Source organism: Ixodes scapularis, unplaced genomic scaffold (assembly GCF_016920785.2).
Source record: "Ixodes scapularis isolate PalLabHiFi unplaced genomic scaffold, ASM1692078v2 PGA_scaffold1__304_contigs__length_218370807, whole genome shotgun sequence".
In the NCBI taxonomy this organism is placed as follows: Eukaryota; Metazoa; Arthropoda; class Arachnida; order Ixodida; family Ixodidae; genus Ixodes; species Ixodes scapularis.
In genome coordinates this window covers 73,196,844-73,220,514 of record NW_024609846.1, presented here as the reverse complement: position 1 = coordinate 73,220,514, position 23,671 = coordinate 73,196,844, and positions in this window count along the sequence as shown.

The following is a 23,671-nucleotide window of genomic DNA, read 5'->3' as shown; positions in this document are numbered from 1 at the left end:
GGGGTACTAGCTGGCACTGGGGGTGCCGCCGTACGCGTCGAACGCCAAGCTCCGGCGGCTAAGTGTAAACAACACCTTCCAGGAACTCATCAACATGCACCTAGCCAGTCAGTGGGAGCACCTGGCCCTCACACTGAGTGGGCGGCATGCCCCGAGCTCGCTCGGCATCCCCATCCCCGCATCGCAATGCGAGGCTATCCAGCTGCTGCTGGCCCTTTGGGACAAGATCCAGGTGGCACCAATCCCGTGAAAGCTGAACCCATCTTTGCATCCAGGTCGCTGGATGGCTCCCGGTCCCTTGATTCCGCTTGGTCCCGTCGTGTAGCATAGGGCCCCTGGTAGCAATCGGTTGCTAGCCCAGCATTTAAGCATACTCCAGCCTTTTTGTATGTAAAGCAAAACAATTACTGCAACTGAATACTTCTTACCTGACAATAATCGTAGTTTGCACTGCTCAATGCCCTTCTGTTTTATCTAAAATACCGCAACTAAGTACTCCGAGTACCGGTCGGAGCTCTGCGGTGCCAGGTGAAGTATCTGCTTATAAAAAAGTGTCTGCCCAAAAGCTTGCTTCGGTACCACGAGCTGCAACAGGAAGCCTGATGCAGAGGCTTTAAGAGCAAGCTCCATGCTTTGAATGTTGCTAAGCATATGCGCTTGTGCAGTGCAACTGTCGTTCAGGACAACGTGCTCATTCTTGGCATTTCAGTTTCACTTGCACTTAAAGGGATGTTGAACCGAAATCTGGATTCCATAAAACACGGCGGCAAAAGCGTGTAACAAGATGCTACAAACACCAAAACATCACTCATACAGCGATATTTCGAATGGATGACCTTACTTTTAAAAATAGGAGGCACATTTGACAGATTTGTTTGTCTTGTTTCTCCGAGAAGGAAAGGGAACGACCTCGCGTCTTCTCCGCCTCGCCGCCTTGAGGGGGCGAAGCAGAGAGGAGAAAACGAGATATCTTGACGTCACGCGCCTCATCGGCCTCGTTCAATCTCAACCTCCTTCTCCAAAAATACGGCCGTCCATTCGAGATATCGCCTTGTGACTACGAGTAGTGTTTTAGGGATTGTAGCGTCCCGCCTACGGCTTCTGCATCGTTTTCTGAAATCCAAATTTCGGTTCACCAGCCCTTTAAAGGGAAACGGAGTAAGGCAGCGATGGGATGATTTCTTGTGTCAGCCGGAGTTGCCTACCATTACCACTGTAGGGCAGCAAAGGCTACAGGCATGCAAGAGCGACTTTGAGAAGCACTTTCGCAGAACAAGAGCTTGCGATAGAGCGTGTACTAGCTCGCATTTGTCGCCTTCAACCGCGCTGTCACCCTGGCAAGCCTTCGGCAACACCTTCAGAATGCCCGCATTCTTCAAGAAAGCCACAATGTTATGAATATACCACAACAATGCCTGGCTTTTATTTTTTTCTAAAAAAGAGCATTTATGAAACTTTGAAAATGCAGCAGTGCACGCTCATTACCTTCGGTACTGCTTAGTACGTGCTCACTCACGCTCACCTTATCCAGGCTGAAAAGCTTGTGCTCGGACGGGGCGTATTGAACACTGGAGGTGTCTTTTGACTGAAGTAATATACAAAGTATGAACAGGAGTGATAAAGAAACACAACATTTAATGCCGGTCATCTCCACTTTTAAAAAGTATCTCAACGTGAGATTAATTTGACATTTCGTAGCAAGGGTGATGAATTCCAGACAGGGTGACACAAACCGTTTTGATAAAAACGTAAAAACAAAATGTAACTACTCCATACAGGTGCCTAATAGTTTGATGACTAGGAAACAACACGGAGGACTAGAGAAATGTGATGAATATAAATGAATAAAGCTGGTCATGAATTGAAGCATACTTAGGTATGTGAGCCACACAACTTGCAGCTGCCATCTCAAGAAAAACAAACAAAGCCTTTAATGATTTCGAAAATCGGAACAATCCTGGCAGGAGTTTCACAGACTTTGGCAATTGCACTATGTGATCAGCAATCAGGCTACAGGTGTTTTCTTGATTGTATTAATCACCTTGATTGCAACTGGCCGTAGCTGTGAGTAGATTAGAATAAGACAAAGCCTCTCAAGAAGGCAGCTCGTATTGTACGTCTTCTGGCCATGGGCGAAGCCGAAAAGCCAGTAGGCCACCATGACCACAGTAAAGCCTTCGAAAAGCCAAATGGTTCCCTCCTGCATATTAAAGCAGAATTGATTCAGTCAGACAATAATAAAGGCCGCACTGATGAGTATGATTTTAAGCATGAAATGCTTTTAGCTCCCGGCCACCAAACTGATGACATATCTTTTCGGGAACTAATGCCAAAAATCACTTCAAAACATCCCAGGTTTCGAAGTTGACTTTTGCGTTGGTTTTTTTCTTTGAAACCTACTGGGTCTCTAAGTCAGTTTTGGATCAGAAACGTGTACACTAGCAGGGTTCAAAATTTGCTGTCAAAATTTTGTTTCCTTGAGACAAGGAAAACAAAAAGGAACATACACACCACCGTCTCAAAACCAGCACAGCATACAGCTGTCATTTATTTCCACAAGTCATCTTCCTTGTCATCCCACACGCTACACATGCTATGTAACCTATTCCTATACACACTATGAAACCTATTAATTCCGAACTACAGCTTTAAAAAAATTATCCAACATTCAAATTACTTTTTTGTATGACATCTCACTACCGAATTCTAAACCAAGAGCGCATCATTCGTTTAAACCGTTTGAAGCAATCGCCTGACGAGGAGCCCGTTGTCGTCACGCTTTGACGGCGCACTTTAGTTCACCTTTCTGCCGCCGTCTTGGGGGGGGGGTCTCAGGCATTGTCCCCGCGCAAATATTACCACAACTGTTTAATTGATTGGTGCGGCACACAAACTTCTGTTCGGGCTGGAACTTAATCAACAGTGTCTGAGATGAGCCCGACGCCCATTTCAGACATCAAATAAAATTTCGAAATTGCTTTTATAATCTCTTTAAGAGTTTGAATGCAGGCGTCTGGAATTCGCAAAATTTAGTGGCCGCGATTATGTCCTCTGTGACCGATTTGCAAAAATAAATGGTTTTACAGTAATGATCCAGATTGTGATTTATTGGGAATTAACCAGTGCTGCTAATAACATGCTCTGTATTGTCCGCTCTGCTGGTGTTTTTTCTGCCGTCATTGCATCCACGCAACTTGAAAGTGCACTGCTTTATGCGACAGGTGGCACGCACACACCGTGGCACTCCACTTCATAGCGTGGCATCTGGTGGCAGCAAAAGGCTCTGCCAAAAACATGCTAAGCACAGCATTTGTGGCGGCAGAAAAGATACAAGGCTATTATCTTGTTCCCGAGAGTATAGTATGTTGCAGGTTAAGACGGTACGATGAGGGGAAGAAGCTCCGTCTACACTCTTTCCACTTTAGCATAAAGGATGCTATAGAGAAAAGAAGGAAACCGCCAATCGTGGCAAGCAAACCCTTTTTGGACTGGCAGAAGTGATGGGAGATGCCAGGCAGTGTAAAAAAAGGGGAAGGGGGTGGACTGCAAACGTGTTTACCAGTAATAAAAAGGGGGAAGAGTGAAAGGAGGTATTCTTCTGTAGATTCCTCTTTCTCCCGGAGCTGTGAATGTGCCATGGCCGGACTGGGCTCAACTCAATGCCCCAAATCATATTTAAAAAAAAAAATTATTGCCGGCAGAGTTTTGCGGACTCCTAAAATGCCTTTACGGAGAGGTTCCACAAACCCTCTTTCCAGAACCGTTGGCCTAGATTGCGGGCATGGGCATCTGCAGTACGTTTTGCAGGAAAAGGAGGGGGAGGGGGGCAAACCTTGTTTTCTTTCAAAGTTATAGGTTTGAAAGCTACACCCCTTCAGAATAATCCCCCCCCCCCCCCCCCCCCCTTTTCCGCCACTTTGCTGACGCCCATGATTGTGGGCACCTCATCACTTACAAAATGTTTCCTAGGACCCATGTGTAGAAAGTAGGAGCCACCATTCAAGCCCCTGTCATGACTACAGTGCAGACATATCACAATAGCAGGGAAGAACAATAAATAATAATGGACAGTCTGACCGGAAACAATATTGGTACAGTTTCAGACTCGCCACTCAGCTTACCAGCTGAGCCAGGCTAGAAAAACGAAATTGGCAAAGTGAATGAGTTGCGAGTATAAAGATGCAACAACAAAACCCTACTGGAGTTCTTAGAAAATGTTGGGGCCTTCTTGTCAATGGAAAAGGCACTCAGTAATTAAATCCAATACTCTTTCGGATAGTGAGATTGATATCGTGGTAAGGTGGGTGCTTGTCCCAAGCTCTTGTTTTAGCACCAGTGGGTGTCAAGTTACACACAGCCAGAAAACAAATCAGCATAGCCAAACGAAGCACAGGACAATTGCATCCGTAAAATAGCCGATGTTCCATATTTCAATTAGTTTTTGATCTCACTCTGCGCAGCACACAATTCATAGCAGACGATTGTCCCTTTTTGGCTCTGTTCGCAGAGCCAAAAAGGGACAATCGACGAACAAGTCTGTTCGTCAAACGACGAACAGACTTGCCAGTCTGTTCGTTGTTTTGTTTCTGTCAGAGAATGATACCTACCTAGTAGCAAACAAACTCATTATTATTCCCTCATGTTAGCGGACGATGCGTCTGGTAGCGGTATTTTATAGCGAGTTCGCTTCACACGCACTGGCACCGTTCGAGTTCTCTCCCAGAATGCATCGCACTCGCAGAGTGTTGCACTGAGAACTGGACGAATTCGCCAAATGCACCAAGTGCGGAAGACTGATGCTGCCGCCATCTATGTTGTAGAAAGAATACCGACCTCAAACCGAAACTGGCGCCTTGCTGTTCGGAGTGATGGGTGGGAATGCGAGAGTACAGTCGCTACCAACGTTTATTTACAAACGTTGGTCGCTGCAGCCTGTAGTTTATAGTTGCGATGACTTCAAGCAACTCGGCTGTCATAGGGATAGTTACAGACGGCGTAAATTTCCGCAACCAGCTGTCTACAAAGCAGCTGGTTGCGATCTTTCAATTCTCATAACCGTTTACACTGAAGAAAATGGATGATGCTGTCCGAGCAGAAGCTTGATCCATTTCAGCATGGCATTATGCGTGGACCACTGAAAGGGTACGCCTTAAAACTAGTCTGCTGGAATACCCAGCAAAACTTTTCGATTTCGATCGTCATTACAGGTGGATCAGATATTTGCTTTGGTGAGGGCGTCGAGAACGAGAGCTTTCTCGAACAAAATATGATGGGGCAAGTTAGCTGAAGTAGGTAAATGTTAAACATGATGATGTTGCCCAAGCCTCGGGTAAGATCACTAAATTTAGCTTTCTCTGATGCTTATTGGGCAGTCAAAGTTTCTGCTGGGGCAGTTTTGTCGACAAATGTTCAATTTTTCACCCGCACAAGTTGGTGATAAATATCTCGGGGGGCCGCTGATGCATTTGTTCTGAGCATTTCTTTACACACTGGTATATTTCAGCGTTTTTACGGCAACAGAGTGACTTAAAACCTCCAAATAAAGCACGGTTTGTCAACTGCTTCCTTCATGAAATAGGAGACGCTCACAGTTCAAGCTCGCGTTTGATTCCGTTGCCCACGGGACGCAATTTCTATCAGGAAATCTACTTTTTTTCCTTTCAGTTCTGCGACACATCGTAGCAGACAAACTTTCGTCATCTGCTCCAGCACCTTGCCGGCCTAGCCGGAGCGAGGCACGACGGGATTGCATTTTGGCGCAATCTCGATTTTCTCGGTGCAGCGAGTGCATGCACGCGTGGGGTGTCAGCAATGAAACGAACTCGGAGAGTGCAACCACTTGTGGAGTGCCGGCTGAAACTAACCCGCTCCACGCTACGGGTGCCGTGAAACGAACTCGCTAATACTTCTTCAGTGTAAGCCGGTTGAGACCTCAATGACCAAAATCGGGCTCTCGGTGAGATGGAATGGCAAACTGAGAATGATTTCATGACCAGGGGCCAAACAAATAACAGGTGCATTGTATGGTGAGAGTATTAGCACCGAGAAGTTTGGGAGGCGACCTTTTACAGCGAGCCGGGGTGACGTCCTGCTGAGGACAAAATTTACCCCCTCACTCGCCCTACAAAGGCCGAGACGGCGTTGGCTGTCGGCATATTACTTTCGTTTTTTTTTTTTTTGGTTTTTTTGTGCGCATTTTACGTAGGAAATGCGAATTATTATATGCGGCCTTATTGAGGTATGGTCTGTAGCTGCAGGCGAAACTTCAACCAACATTCCGAGCATGGTTTCCAGGGCAGACAGTGCATGAATCACAGAGGGTATATGAAAAGGAAGAAATGCCACCACACTTGCAGGAGCATTGCAGTATATTTACATCTCGCACAATCAACGCTGCTGATGATTTGAATAAATTAAGAGGTTTTTTTCAACTTTGTTTCTAAACAAAAACGTCTCAGCGAAAAAGCTGCACTCTGCTCGAGCAACATGTTAAATATATTCTGGGCCATGGGGAGAAAATTACAAGTGAGACCGCCCAAAGGCCTTTGACTTAGATGCCATTTGTATGCCCGCAAAGCGGGGTCTGATGTTTTTCTAAAGCGCGAGACAAATGGACGGCAGAATCGTCCGATCCGACAGTCCGAACGCCGCTCCGAATTGAGACACACGCACACGCTTCCGACCTTGCAAGCGACACAACAATCCGTTCGGCTCCGCCCAGGAGATCCAACTTCCAAGCACTCCAGCGGAGGTCCGCGTTCATAGATCTCTGGTCCCAGATTGATGGTCTAGCTCGCACGAGCGAAGCTAGGAGCTCGTTCTTGTTAGCGCGTGCATTCTTTGCCGGGGCCATCTTTCTCGAATGAATCAGCGGGATCTACGCGTCCGGCTTCTCGTCGCCCGTCCCGTTTTCTTATTCGTCCCGACAGACCAAGTATGTCATCATGACGTTCGCGCTAGCTGTGCTGTCATTGGCTGGACGCATCCGACAATCCGTCCGCCGTGCGAAACTATCTGGCGCGTTTGACGCATGTCGGATCGCCGATCTGACGCCTGAAGCGACCAAATTTTTCGGATCAGGCAGTCGTACTGTCGGATCGGACGTCGGATCGGATGGATTTTTCGCGCATGTGTCTCGTGCTTAACTCATGAATCTGCAAAGAACAGAATTTCAGTGTCTGAAACACTTACACCGCCGCTTCCACAACCCCTTGCACAACCGCCTTATATCGTGTGGAGGGGGCGGGGGGGTTCATCGACGGAGTTGCCTCCACCGATAGCTTTCCATACTTATAACCCAATTATAAGGGTAAACGTGACAAACACGGTTGGAAAAGCTATGAAAATTCTGTCGGCATAAGTCTCACCCAGCGCCTTGTACACCGGGTAAACGAAGCCCCGCTTCTCAACGTGCCTACAGCTCACAACGGCCGATGTTGACGGTGCCTTTCCCATCCTTAGTCTGACTGTCCATGCTCTTTTTAATCTCGAAGTTTTCGGGTGGTAGAATATGATACCAGCTTCTTTTTGGAAATTGCATTGCAGCGCTGAACAGTAGGTCAGCATGATCACAAACCTCCGATCGTGAGGAAACGGGCGCAGGGAAGCCAGCTAGATGCCAGCTAGATGCCAGAACGCGAAGCGGAGTCCGTCACCAGACGTCACGGTACACCTCACCCAATCAAGACGTGGCGACCGCAGCTACACTTGTGTGTGCTCTGAAGACTAATAGTACGCCGTGCAAGCAATACCATTGATCTCCACGACAATTTGCTGGATCGCGTGTCTCCGCTTGGTCGTTGCAGCTCAGGTGCGGCCACCGGATGGCCACCTTGGGACAAAGATTATCAGTCAACCTTTTGGAGCGTCGTGGAGGCTGGGCGGCAGTAAGCTGAAGACATGTTTTCTGCTCGTTCGTTGTCATTTACCGAAGAAGTTTGTTAAAACCCCGAACGGTGAGAATTGTGTTTGAGAACACGTGGAAATTTTTATGAACGCTCAGCACCGCAAGAAAAAGGGGCAACTCGTCTAACGCAAATCTTACCGTTCTGGCGGCATGATCAAAGCTTCCTTGGCATGCCAAAGTGCTGCATCTTTGTCTTCGCACGCTTGAATACCGATCAAGAATTAACGCCGTGTGGATTTGTTTCGTGAGTGCAAAGAGCATGAAGATGCATGTGCCTCTGGAGCAGCATTTTACTTTACTCTTACGACTGTATTTGTAACTTGCGGCACTTGCAGTCCAGAAGCGGGCATGATCCAGTGGCGAAAAAGGAGGGGTAGGAGGCTATGGCGACGGCGACAGATTGCACACAACTATATGGACGGGCTTCATACTTTTGCCTTCGAAAACCTACCTTCTTCCACAGCATTGCTCTATTTGTGCTGTCATGTGATCCATTTGAGTAGATTTGGAACATAGCCATGGTTAATCCATAATAGCAACCACCAATTTCGTTTCCTATTGATAGCAACTCGCTGGAACAGCTGGGTGATAGAGAAGACGCCTATGTGCAACATACCTTCAAAGCTCTGCCATGGCATTGATTCTTGATAAGTATCCAAGCGTGAAAAGGCACAGAGACGCAGCAGTTTGGCAGGCCAAGGAAGCTTTGATCACGCTGCAAGACCGGCGAGACTCGACGTTCGACAAGTTGTGCCTTTTTCCTGCGGTGCCGCGCTGTTGCAAAATATTTTATGCGTTTTCAAAGGAAATTCTTATTGTTTACACATTGCGAGCGTTTGGTGCTCCTTTCACTAAACAGAGGGGAGCGCCGCCGGAGACTGACACTCGAGCGTGCTCTTCGTGCTCCGAGCATTTCTTGGAGCACAAGTGACTTCTTTGCGCTCCGTGATGTCACGTCCACAAACAAGATGGCTGTGCCATTGTTGAGATTGTTGAAACAAAAGGCGTAGCCGGACAGCTGCTCCTTTTCAGTCCATTAGTGGTTAATCCAGCAGGTAAAAACAATTTGATTTGAAAGCCACGACAGCAATTAGCATTCCGGAAAAGGTTTGTTCATGTGTCTTGCCTGAGAACAAAGTGATCTATCGAATGAGCGTGCTGATAGCTCGGCGACACAAAAGTTGCCGAGAAGACAGTGGGACGGCTGCCCTTTTTAAACTGCTTAGTCCAGCTGCAGCGAATAAAGATACTTAGATTGGAAAGCCGAAGCATCAGTTAGCATTGTGGGAAAGGTTTGTTCGTGCATCTCGCCTGAAAACAGCTTGCACGGTCAATAAATAGATCAGCCAAGGTGCCTTTCCCCGCATGTGCTCGAAGCGAGTCTCCAAACCTCTCAGAAATACTTAAACGTTCGTAGAAACTTCATAACGTCGCCGTCTCTTTTACTTTGTACCCTGCCGCTCTACACTGGCTTTAATTAATTTACCACCGAAATAATTTTGGCTTCTCCCACCCGTATCCACGGGATGCCAGGTTCGTCATAACCGTGCGGTGGGAAGGAGCTTGTGCGGCTCGTCAATAGATTTGGTGTGTACGCCATGCGCCGTTTAGTTGCTGTGCCTGGAGTATGAAACTCGGAGCGTCAGAGTAGGAGTAAAGGAGTGTGGACTTAAAGGGGAGCTGCAATCATACTTAAGCGTCTACCTCTTTTGCGGTTTCGACGTCTCTTTGGGTTCGGGTAAGCCAGCGGGCACGGAGAGAATAACTAAATATCAGTGAGTCATATTTTAACCGGACGACGCGGAAACCTGCTCCACCTACGAGGGCGACCCGCGTTGCCGAAAGCGCGGAATATGTGACGTCTTTGGTCCTGGGCTTACTACTGGTCAGAGCCGCTAAAAGCATTTTTTTTAGTCGATACAAAATATAAGTGTCGCGAACCGTTTCAATTATGTATGAAAGTAGTTTTTGTTCAGTATTTTAGATCAGAAAAGAAACAAATGCAGTTTATAAAGTACGGAAACAAGAAAAGACCCGTCGACAAACCCACCACCAAGCGGTGAAAAAAACGGCGCGTACTAGAAAGGCGTAGTGGGATGAGGCTCCGACGAACAATGGGCTTAGAAAGGTCCCGGATGTACGCGGTGGCGCTGCGGTCGTATACCGGCTCGAGGATCCGACCGGTTCCGAGCGTTCCCAAGGCTTTCGGCGCGGGCTTGGCTGGCGATTTGACCCTTTGGCGGTATGGCAGCGCGAAGTGGCTCCCGTTCTGAACTGATCTTTACCCCGTGTTTGCCGTTGTTTGTGGCCAATGAAGTGTTATGCCGAATTAGTCTTTAATCGCGCGGCAAATGCAATGCGAGCTGCCCTGGCCGCCCGCTTCATACAGCCTAGTCAACACGTGCTTTAGTGGCACCCTCTCGAGCCGTTGACACTGAGTGCGGCAGCCGTGAGCGCTCGATGAGCTCACTACTTCACGGCCACTCAAACCAGGACCTACGACGTCATGAAGGATGTTATTTTTTGCTTGTTTCTGTAAGTCTAATTTGCCTATAACTTTTAAAATAAAGCGAAATTTGAGAAAAGAAAAGTTTCTTTAAATTACTACGTTCAATGCGCTCAGGTTCGGTCCAAATTAAAAACCAGTCAAAAAGTTATTGCAGGGCCACTTTAACGCTCCCAATGACGACAAACGAGCAAAAAACATGTCTTCAGCACGCTGCCGGCCAGCCTCTGCAACGCTCCAAAAGGTTAATTTTCCGTGTCCCAAGATGGTCGTCCGGCAGCCGCAATCAGGGAACGGGGAAGCGCAATTTAGCAATTGTCGTAGAGGTCAGTAAAAAAATATGGAACGCATACCCTCCTAGCATCCATCAGGTAGGGATAAGCATTCTGTGCAGTCTATATGCCCATCAATGTCAACACATGTAGCCATTTGCAGGCAGTCGCATCCTTTTGAAGATCAATCTGGCCTTCGTCAGGCACCAGCTTTCGCTCTCAGCACACAGCCACTGTTGGTGGGCTTCGAGGCTGCTCGCATCTTCACCCTCCACAGACGGGGCAGCCCCGGTCTGTAAATGTAGAATATGAATATGGCAGGTATTATTTGATAACACTTTATGTTTTGGCCGTGTAAAGAAAATCTGCATTCCATTTTCTAACATATCTGTTATGAAACAACAAGGTCAGGTGGAACGGCTCGAGTTCGCTGACTGAAAGACAGAGGGCTTAGCCTGAACCAATATCCTAGCAGCCTTCGATATTGGTGTGGGGGGAGAGAAGGCTGAACCTCTAAAGATGTCTTCAAATGATTCTCTAATTGCTTAACTCCAAAGTTTCAGGCTGCTGCACTTCAATGTTCTGAACTTTTTCCAACATATATTTGCGCTGTCGCTAACCATGTTCCATTTGCCAATTTTTTACACGCCCCTTCTCCTCCAATCAGAACAGCACGAGAGTCCGCCGTGAACAGACTTGGCATCATCGTGTGTCATATATCCCCGATGATTGCCCATTAAAGCCAAGGTTCGAGCACAAGCTCATAGCATCGCTAGATGGTCGCACTGCACGAACCCTCGTGCAGCCTGAGTATCTACTAGTACTGTTAAAAGCGAGCGAGTTGAAAATGAATACTTAAAATCGAAAGAATAAAGCGCGAGGGACAAGCACAGGACAACCACGTAAAGCCTGGTTCCAACAGTTGCGTTTGACCGCGTTGCGGCTGCGAGAAACCAGGACATCCCTGCTGCTTATATCGCGTGCCAAGATGATTCTTTGAATTGAATCCACGCTTCATACGAAGCACAGATGTGCCGGTGACTCGTTTTCGGTTCTAAACGCAACGCAGACAAACACACTCAAACGCAAGTGTCGGAACCGACCTTTACGGTACAGGCTCACAGTAAAGCTGTGAGCCCGAACCGTCTCGCACGTCTAGCCTTCGCTTTAGTACATCTCAGGATAAGACGGAATGTATCATAATAGAACCGATGTGGTCTCACCATTCTGAGCAGAAGTGCGTGAGTAACCGATGCTATTTTCGTGGTCGCTTGCACGTAAACAACCAAGGAGCTTGTACACAACGCAGGCATTCATCTGGCTTGAAAACAACTTGAGCGTTGGCTTGGCTTGGATGTCAGCTGCCCATTGTGCTTACTTGAACTTCACGAAATCCTCTAAATTGAGCAGGCTGCTTCTTGACTTCTGCTGTCGGCGCGTATGTCTGCAATTCGGCGGTTTCCGAGTTCGACGATTCGGAAATCATGGGTGTACCGCCGCAACACCCTCTTAACACGATTTCGGTAGTCGTAGGGTGTAAAAAGGATGTACGAAGGGTGTAGGCCTTTCCGTACACCCTTGAATACTCAAAAATCATGTAAAAATGGTGTAGGAAGGGTGTGAGCTCGGAAAAACACCCTTTTAACACGAACATGGGTGTTGAAATTTTTAGTGTGTGGTCGAACTCGATCCTCGACCGGTTGGCGACACCTTTAGTTGCAACGTCTCTCAAAGGAACGATAGGGCGCTCGTTTGTACTAAACGATTCGTCGATGTAACATCGCAGTAGCGACAAAACGATTTCTGCATGGAGCGCTCTTCGACAAACTGACTGCAACCGCTTTCAGTAACACAAAAGCAACCGCTGTCAATTGAAGCACCCTTTGTGTAGTCGTTAAAATTTTTGGGTTTCGGTTCTAGTGTCGAGGAAAACCTCGAACTGGTGGCAAACGTCGCGCTAGTGACCAAAGCGATTGTCCAGGAATGACCTCTGCGATCGGGCGGTTGTCGCAGCGAATGGAGGACGTTCAGCAGGTCCTGCCGCCTCCGACGCTTTAAGGCCCGTTCACACTCTTGCGACTGCTTGCGACCTCTTAAACCTGGGTTCCTTAAAACTTGTTAAACCAAAAAATACACTGGCGCCATCTATAGGGAAGCAGTGTAAACTCGGCGGTCCGGCATTTTTTTTTTATTTCTCGAGCATTATCCGTTCTTTCTTGGCTCGAAAAACTTTTGACAATGTTATAAGCGAGCCTTTCTATGGGTATTACGCACATTTGACCTCGAAAATCTCGCAAAACCTTCGCTCTTGTGAAATGCAGTTCCAGGGTCACCGCATAGATGGCGCCACAATGTCAGTGTGTTCCCTCATTCTAGAAACATTTAAGAAGTTGTAAGAGATCTCGTCTCTCTCAGTCGTACTCGGTCGCAAGAGTATGAACGGGCCTTTACTTACCTCTTGTGTTCCCGAAGGCCGTCGTCTCCAGAACGCCGTTGACATGTTATGTTTGCGTCTTCCTAGACGCGCAGAGAATATTGAGGAACCCCGAAGCGGCGGCAGCAAGTGGAAAGGGGGGAGGGGGGGGGGGAAGTAGAGTACGTCCCGTCAGAGATCAAGGCCGTAGTGTCGTCACTGATGCTGTCCCTCGGCTGCCGTCCGGGGCAGCGGCTTAATGCTGCAGGGAAGGAATCGCGTACGTATCTACAGTCGTAGAAACGGGATTTTATAGAATCGCGCCTGTTTAGTCAGCTAAAATTAAAGCTGTGAACAAGAATCTGGCTGGTAAACAAAATTTATTATACAAACTGGCTCTAGCACAGATAGGCATTCATATGTAATACAAGATCAAGAACATGTATAATGACGCCACTGTAATGTCGCTTGGAGAGATTGATGTTAAATTAAACAAATGATCCTCATTAAAATACAACATATGAAGTTGTGGGACAGAACCTAACGAATCACAGTAAGAACCAGGTAGACGAAGCTAACTCGGAAACAACAAAACACATCACAATATTAATATTATCTTCACGAATTTAACTAAAATAGTAACTCAATCCTCGATGAAACTAACGAACTATTTACACACAGCCATTGCTCTGCTGCTCTTTTTGGGCTCGAGCTTGCTTAATGTGAGAAAATACAATGCCTACAGAAAGAACTGCTCTTTGGGTACGGCTACAAACAGCTTATTTTCACGAAGACCCATCTCAATGTTTAGATTAAATACTCGTAAAATATTGAATTTGGAGGAATAGCAACACGGGCGGAAGAGAGACAACCATTCTCTTCAATAGAGCCACTGAGGGTATTTGTCTCTGGTATTTATTAATTTTTGTTGTAAATTAAGCAATAACCATTAAACGCCCTGAAAAAATTCGCTCATAAAATAATTTTTGATGAAAGGTTGAATTGTACCTGGAGAGTTTAGAAACTTTGACCAAATTTAGTGTGCATAACGACGGAGATGGATATCCCATACCGCGAAAACATTCAAGGCCTCGATTGCATAATTTCCCTCTCCTCTTGACTACAAATACAAGCCGCAAATAAGTTATTTCTTACCTATGAATCGTATGTATACGTTTACGAAATATAGGTCATAATGAAATTGGAAAATTCGACACCCCAAAAAAGGACGATGCCCCTCAAAATCATTTGAGAGGCCCACATCATGTCGTAGTTGACAGACTGAACATATGCTGAACAGGATTTGTTCCACATGTACACATTCATGCAGCAGCATAAAGCGGACACAAGTAAATACGCTCATACTAGAGAAGCGCGGCAGCGGTCACGGAAGCGGTGATGAAAGCATCCGGAAGGTCATCGTATTCCGTACACAAGATATTCACAGGGCGGCGGAAATTTGGAGGCTGTTGTAGCTGTTTTAGCGAACTCGTTGTGGAGTCAATCTTTGCTACCTCTGCGGCCACGCTGGCTCTCTTCGCAGCTTTTCTTCTTCTGCAGCGTCTCAGCGGTTTTGAGGACATTTCAGAAGCTCGTACGCGAGAACACGCCAAAAATATTAAAAAACAAAAGTGTAAAAAAAGAAAAAAAAAAAAACACGACAACAACAACATGAATAATTTTTTTTTTTCAGCAGGGACCAGGTCGTATACTGAGTAAATGCACCGGTTTCGTATACATAAATCTGGTAGCATTTGTACTACGTTACACGATGTGTTGTTTCTCGGACCGCGGGCTAAATTGCTGCTGCTAAAAGCGAGCATAGCACGGCGAAGAGATTACTGGTCCCTGCCAGAGAGCCCATATAAAAAGAGTAATAACGTTCGGCATAATTGGGTTCTTATATATTTTAGACTAATTGGTGTTTAAATATAAGTTTAATGGTTTGGTTTTATTTTAAATCATTTGGGCAACCTAACCACTTTATAAAAATATAAGGCAGAAAAAGCATTTCACAGCATTCCGAAAGAAGAAACATTAAATTTTGTTGAGTATCTTTAAACAGCACCATTTAATACACAGTAGAATAAACCACGCATTAATTTTGACTTAGTGCAGACCGAGTGTTCACGAAGCAGTGCACTACTTTGTGAGCCCACAGCCAATAAAAGGATACCATGGTACCCTCTTAATGGCTGTGTGAAATCGCTGTGGGAAGCATAGCTGCGTCACCGCCTCTCTGAAGACTCAACTAAAAATATACTTTTGAATTGTCAACTGTGAACTGATCTCTCAATCTGATGTTCCTTCAATGTGAAGCAGATATACGCCGTTAGCCTTGTTTAGCCGATTGTTCGCTCGGTCTATATTGCGCTATAACGTTTATAAGTTCACTGCCCCGGGCCTTCACGATACATCCTGAGCACACGCTTTCTTACCGATGCAGAGAAAAGGACGATTCTCAACGCAATATCCCGGGAGCGAAAAAAAAACGAGCAATCCCGCGCTAACTTACATTGCAATCACAGCGATAGCTGCGACAGGTCACGGCGGAGTCGTTGGCTCAATTGGCTTCGTTCTCACGAGCATGCGCATCACGGTTCTCTCTGCGACGAAAGGCGAGACGCGATAGCATCGTGGTCAGACGGTCTTTCAGCGTCTCTTAACAACCGCGACGATCATGTAGCTTAGAAACCATGCGTCTGCCACTTTGCGCTGTGTTCTCGTTAAGTTTCAGCTCGTTTGCCGCGTGGGACTGCTCAGGGCAACGTTGCTAGATTGAAGAATGGGGGACACCCCCCTCCCCTCCCCCTTCCTCACCCCAGTCCCCTTTTTGTCGTTTGAAGGGCCATCTAGTTTTTCGTTTCATAACTGTGTTCCATAGAGTACGGTGGAACGCAAGCTAAACGGCTGTGCTTTGAAACCTACGTATTTCATAGTATACACTGCAGTAACCATAGCAGCCGTCCGGCCCATAGACTGATGGAGGCGAGTCCTGGTGAGTGAGGGGGGGATATACTGCTCGTGCAAGCAGCGTCTATAAGCAGTTCTATAGCTGAGCTAATCTAATAACCTTGGCTCAATATCCAGTAACGACAAATTACTTCGCAGCGCCTTCTAGGATGTATCGGAGGGGTGGATATGGTTGAACTCTTTTAATTGGGCGGCGGCTCGTTCCACCTAGCCGAAGCCTCTAATTTTGAGCGATTAATTCCGATTTAATGTGGAATTAATTAGGAATAACGAATATTTTCTAAGGCGAAAGGTGTATATGACTAATCGTTCAGTTGAGTTTCAAAGTCCTTGAGCGAGCGACACAAAAAGTACAACAAAATGTCGGCGACACGAAAAGTACCAAAACAAAAACTACCAATAAAATAGCGCCAAAAGTACGTCGCCAGAACTTGCGCTGTCTTCGGAGGTTCGCTATCACCGGGATCATAGCTGACGCCCCAATCCGAGTGAGCCAATGAAAGGGCACCAAAAGTGCGTCGTCAGAGAGCGCGTTGTCTTTGGAGGTTCGCTATCACCGGGACCACAGCTGACGCCCCAATCCGAGTGAGCCAATGAAAGGGCACCAAAAGTGCGTCGTCAGAGAGCGCGTTGTCTTCGGAGGTTCGCTATCACCGGGACCACAGCTGACGCCCCAATCCGAGTGAGCCAATGAAAGGGCACCAAAAGTGCGTCGTCAGAGAGCGCGTTGTCTTTGGAGGTTCGCTGTCACGTTTACAATGGCGCTTGGGCTTTCGCCTTCAAGTCGTCTCTCGGATAACATAAGAGCCCCTGTGATTTTTTTTATCGCGACGTCATAGCACGTTTGCTATTCTAGCAGGCACTACTCGAGACACACACTGACGTTTGCTCCGCAGAGACCGAATAATCATGCGGATTGCGTAGCCCCGTGGTAACGCGCCCCCTCCACTTGCAAAGGATCCAGGTTCGATTCTAGAGAGCGGTAGGCGACCTCTTCTCAAGCAGTTGGAAATATTGCCACGGACGCCATACGCCCCATTACGCCAACTACAACAATATCATAAACTACTACAACGACAACGGACGTCATTTAGAGTGGTGGTAAGAGAGCCCATAGAACAGCCATCGCTGTAAACCATGAAGGGAATATCAAACCCGGATTTGAAATTGACTGGACGCTGTATGAACGACAGGATATTCTAACACAAAAGGCTGTTAGGGCATGTTTACCAAACTCAGAACTCGAGAGACATCTATAAGAATATAAGAATTGTTATACAGAATGGGCACAAACAAAAGTACAGAGCAAGGAAAAGGATCAAGTGAAGATGGTAGTAGAAGAAACGGTTCGGGCCACAAGCGCGGGCAATTGTATCAGCATGCCCTTAACCTTGGACAGGATCACACTCTGTCCTTTTTATCTGTATAGGTTTGGTTTACAATGTGTCGGTTAGGTGAGTTTTCTTTCGTGGGTGGGTGTCCAAATTTTTAAAGCGATATCTTTATAGGACTAACCGCGCTCGATGTCGCGTAATAAATGTCATGAAACGTCATTGGCTGAAGTGTTCGCGGCTAAAGCGATGGTGGCTTAAGCGCTCATAGCTAAAGCGATGACGACTGAAGTGTCTGTGACTGAAGCGCAGCGCCGGTGGCTGAAGCACCCTTGTCTGAAGCGCCCTTGGCTGAAGCGCCGGTTGCGTAAGCTGTTAAACATCGGTTGCGTAAACCCCTGGTCACGTAAGCTCCGGTTGTGTGAACTCGCAAGCGCCGGTCACGTAAGCGCCGGTCGCGGTGGCTCGTACGCGAAGGTATCTGCAGCTGATGTGACCTGACGTCCATTTACGTCGTTCTCGGCGTCTTCCTGGAAGTCATCCTTGAGGTTCTAAAGGAGGTCATAGAGGCAGTCCTAAAGGTCTTCAACGTCCTCCAGGACGTTGTTCGAAACGTCGTCCTTAAGGTCGTCCTAGACGTCGTTCTTGACGTCGTCCTCTAGGACATAGTCCTAGTCGCCGTCCTTGACGTCGTCCCAGACGTCGTCCTGAAGGTCGTTCTAGGGCCAGTCCTAGGCACCAGCCTTGACGTTGTTCCCGATGTGTGTACGGCATATTACTATTTCCATCATCGTACGATATTTTTCCTAATTGTTTTCCTTAACGATGTTCCTGTACACCTACCGGATTTCATCGCATTTGGTCGAATGAACAAAGTTGGAACAGTATTTTTGCATATGGGGTTGACGGGTGTCATTCCGAAGATGGATGTGCTCTGCCCTGTATAAATAGAGCTGTTCTGTAAATAAATCTTGCAGTTGAGTTTTGAGACGTCCTCGTGTTGTCCCTTTTTTTCTTTCTCTTCGTTTGTTCGCTTGTCTAGGGGTCTATGCAAGTAACTATAATTGTTCACGAGCTAGCCTGCGCCATTACCCTTATTTCAGTACTTTATCTACAGCTTTCTTTGTGTGAGCCCACTACACAGCCCCCAGTGAACTGTCCGTGAGGCTGCTTCTTTCTTCGGAACAAAACACCTTGTCCCGCTTCCAGCTCTTGTCAGTACGGGGATGTTTTCCATGTACTTATGCAGGTCACGGTATCGTCTATTAGCTGTTTTTTCTCCACCCCTCCTCGCCCCCCCTAATGATGACCGTCTGGCTTTTGTCTGTGACTCTCACATTAGTATTTCCTTTTTGTAAGCCTTCTGCCTCTCTCTCTCTCTGCCACCTGTTCGCTAAGAAAGCAACTCATGTCATTTTTCCTTCGATGAGAGCCTCAATAAACCCCGAATTTCTGGCTCGAAACCTGAAATAATCTACTAAAAGCACCGAATATATGAGAAAAATACTACCGAATTTGAAGAAGAATAAACCCCGAAAACACGGAACTTTTGGCTTCAGTGTCTCTCATATCTGATAAAACGAAAATGACTTTCGGATCTCAAAACTCCGCGTTCTCTTGTTCCATAGCCGGATACTCACAATTTTCCTAGGCGAAACATTTCGCACGGGAATTCTATGTTGCGACCTTAGTTTTTAGCAGGGCGGAGAGTGCAAATCAAGATGATTTAAATCGTGACTTATTCAGAGCCCTATTACTATGATGATTTAATCAAACCTTTCCCGCAAAGATAATTCAGAAAATATGTCTACTGACCTGTCGTCCAGCATTTGATGACTTCTATGTGCAATTGTTTTGTAATAAAATAAAATGATAATCAAGCAAAAACAGAAGGGCGCTTCTGAGCAAATTAGATCATTTAGCTTAATTTATAGCGTACACTTCGCTCATCAGTTACTTGACATCCTACTGCAAGCAAATCAAAACACGAAATAAAAGCAAATAAAATTTAGCTAGCTAGAAATCAAGCTGTTTTTGCTTTAGTATGCCTGCGTTTACAATAATAAAAGTTGATAATTAAACTTTACTTTGGGTGGTATTAACTTTGCCTTCCGCTTTGTTTCACTGCTAAATCACTGCTAGCTGCAGTGATTTAAATCTAATTAATCTGGTGTAAGTAAAATAAGTAGAGCGTTCCCATACGTACGACACTCCCAATAAGGGTACGATGCATACGCAAAGGCGGCAGCGAATGTTCCGGTATCGTTTTCGAAGTCATCGAAACGATCCACTAAACTCGTTAATGTCAACTCGATAATATCACGCTCGTTAACAGAGCGTGATAAAAAGCGATCGGGCCACCGTCAGCGCTAGTGTGGTTTACACAAGACCTGAAAGTTGAGAACACAGATCCCTTCATGCGCTGGCCAATGCAGTCACGAACATTCAAATTAAATTACGTCTGCTCGATCCACCAGCGGGTTAAGTTCAACCTGATGATAAAAGAGGAGCGAAAAATACTTCTCAAGTAGATGTTATCAATTACTCGCGCAGGTGAATGTCGTCCCGTAGTGATTTCCGTACCGCCGAAGGCACAAGCGCTTCGTAAAAACACACTTGTGCGCAAAAAAAAAAAAAAAAAAAAAGACGGCGCTTTATTGCCGCCGTTGTCGCTTATAACTGCGGGGACACGGTTGAAGCCGAGTTCCGAGCAACTCTCACCAGCTGAATGGCATGCGAGCATATACAGAGCAACAACGGACACGGTTATGTTTTCGATTGTCAAGGCGCCAAATCTTTACTTCCATGAACGAGATCTAGAAACACGACCCCGGGAAAGTGCACACGCGGACAAGGCGCTGCGGGCGCATTAGAAGAGGAAGGAGAGGGCAGCTCATCACCGTGCGGCGCAACGCGCGCGCTGTCCTTGGAGCCGCTGACAACTTGAGTTCACAAGATGGAATTGCGCGCTTCCTTTCATAGGATCCTCGACCATCCGCACCGGTGCCCACCGGGGCACTGAGGTGCGTCCCGTCGTCTTCGATCAAGTGCACCGGTGCTGCTTTTCGTTGCCCCGACGAGCACCAAGAAAATCGATGATGTGCCGGGGTGCAGCTCCATCAGGCATTGCGGTTAGGAGCCGGAATCGAGGAGAAGGCGGGAATAAAAGAAGCGCAGTCAATCGAAGATGGCGACCTTGCAAAAATGAACACGCCTCGCATGCAGCTGTTCTCGGTGAATTAATTCCTCAGCTCTCCTGACAGCGAGGACGACGAGTTTCCTACTATCGCAGCGATTACCGGTGATTACTGCTGTGTCAAGGAGCGCCCGAAAGTTATGAACTTCGTGGAAAGCGCAGTGATGCGTTTCGATGGCACGTGAAGTACGGCTATTGTCTGGTACTCTTTTTTGACCCAACAAGGATGGACAACATACACCTGTGGAATAGTGATCCCATTCGTGACCTCATCAATAATCACGTCCACGAAGTTTATTTGTATAGGAACGCTTAATCCGTGAATAAAAAACAAGAAGCAATCGACAGCAGACGGGCAAAACGCGCGGACGTACAAAAAAAAAAAAAAGAACGCTAACAAAACGCGAGGTGACGCATGTCGGCGGTCGCTGCGGTGCACCGTCGCAGCGCAGTTTCTCCACGATGTTGCACCGACTTCGGGCAGCACGACTATGGTGCCTGGATCGCGTCTTCGACTGGTGTGTTTAGCGTCCTATCCCGCCCATACATCAAAAGTGGTCCCAATGTGGCAACAAATGACGCGAGTGTCATGCTGTTGCCTGTCGCGATCCTGGCGGTTGGCCGTAGAAATGCTGGCGAAAAGCACGAGCGAACGCGAGTGTCGCTTTCGTCACGGCGTCCCTTTAGGCGTCCCAACTTCCGGCTGCTCCAGCTTCCGTGAACTGTCACAGTGGAAAGCGACCTGCAGCAGAACAGGCGTCTCCCACTTATACCACAACTGTTGGGGCGCCGCCAGGGTCCCAACAGGCGACAACATGACACTTCTATGACGTCATCAGGCGGAAATCGAGGGACCACTTTTTTGAACCCGGTAAACACACCAGTCGGAGACGCGTTCCAGGCACCACAGCACGACAGAGGAGCGTAGTGCACTGTCCTGGTTTCGGAACAATTCAAGTGCGAGTTGATCAAAAATTCTGCAAGTGTCGCGAGCTCCGTATACGCGCGAGGGGGCGCTGTACCTGCCACTCGCCAAGAGCACCAAATATCATATCATGTACACATTCAGAGAAACGAATCACGTTCGGCCTAATTACGTTTTCTTTTTATATTACTCTTGGGTAAGTAATTTTTGATAAACAAATTTAAGGGTATCAAAATCAGCTAAATCAGTCCTCTTTACAAAATCACTATGTTACGCAGCCTTTTTCGACGTTCTAACAGAAAAAAAAAAAAAACTTTATTTGGACGGGTTTGCAAGTTTTGGTTTCGTATGAGAGCACATCAATGCGCCAATGGTCATGTGTTCCGTGACCAAAGTGCGCAGCTACCACCTCGCCCCCTTCGTAGAAAAGAAGAACCGGGCGTTCGTGACAAAAGGGTTAACGTGTTTCCGAGCCGTCAAAATGAACTGTGTATTGCATAAAGCTGAAGCTCTGTACGAATGTGACGCTAGTGGTTTGGAAAGGACGCTAAATTTTGAGAACATGAAGTTACTTGGATCAAAATGTAGCTAAAAAAGACAAAAATATATTTATGAGCCCACTTCTACCAAAGCTTAGTATCGTAGAAGCAGGAACAGAGTTTCGGCTCATGTGGTATTTACATCAGTGAAAAAACATTTGTCAGCAAAAGAAAGCGAATATTGTTTTGCTGTTGAGTTTTTCTCACTGAAAAAGACGCTACAGAAGAACATTTCTTGTATGGAAAATATTAGTCTTAGCTGCTTAGCTGGAAGGCGGCTCATATATATATATATATTTTTTTTTCTCTCTCTTTTGATCCAAGTAACGCCATATTCTCAAACCTTTGTGTGCTATGACAACCGCTAGCATGAAATTTTCACTCAGTTTAAGCTCTGCGATGCGTGGTTCTTTTATATAGGCTGAAAAACGATTTTTTTTTTATCTCACGAATGCCCGTTATGTATGGCTCGAGCCAGCAATATTCTTTATTATTTATTCTGAGAACTCCTGCAGTGCGTAGAAGGCATTAGTGCAGGGGGCGAATAATAACGAAAAAAACATATCAGCATTTGCAGGAAAAACTATACAATTCTGTAAAGCGTTCCAGTCCTTGACCGTCCTCACAGAAAACGAATTTTTGCAGAGCTCCGTGCTAGTACAGTATTCGCGTATCTTGTGCACATGATCATTACATTTGGAAAAATAATGTCGTTTTACGGAGGTATGATGAGCTATTAATACCAGTAGCTTCATGATGAATGTTGTATAAAAATTTCAACCGTAACATTTTTCGCCGAAGATCCAATGACGCCCATCCTAGTGATTGTTTCATGTTAGTTACACTAGAAAAACGGTCGTACTGGCCCAGGGCGAAGCGTGCGGCACGATTTCGTATTTTTTCCAAGCCATCAATGCGATTCTTTTTGGAAGGGTCCCACACAGTGCTTAGTGCTGCTCTCATTGCGCGCAGACAGTGCAGACACTTAGTGCAGAACTTAGTGTTGTTCTCATTGCAAGAATAACCTTGAATTCTTAAGTCCACCACGAACACGCGAAAAATGCGTGGATGCGCACGCCTTAGTTTCGAGCTTTGGCCAAAAAGGCCAGATATTCTGCCAGGTAGGAAAGCGAAACTTAATAGAAACGTCAAAATGTATTTTAGAGCGCAGCTCTTAGGCACCCGTTTCTGGCTTGAGCGTCGTAAACGTCGGCGTCGGCGTCGGCGTCGGCGTCGGCGTCGGCGTCGGCGTAACCACGCGGTACATTGAGGGTAAATGTACCCACCAAATTTAGCAGAAAATTTTCCCTAATTTAGCGGGCAAATTTTCCCGCTAAACTTAGCGAAAATATTTCCCACTAAACTTCGCGGAAAAATTTCCCCCTAACCTTAGCGGAAAAATTCTCACGCTAAATTTAACGGAAAATTTGCCCCGCTATATCGAGCGGAAAATTTTCCAAACTAAATTTAGCGGAAAAATTCCCTGCTGAGCTTAGCGGAAAATTAGCGGAAAAAATATCGTGCTAAATTTAGCGGGAAACTTTTCCCGCTAAATTTAGCGAAAAAGATTCCCCGCTAGTTTTAGCGGAAAAAATTCCCCGTTAAATATA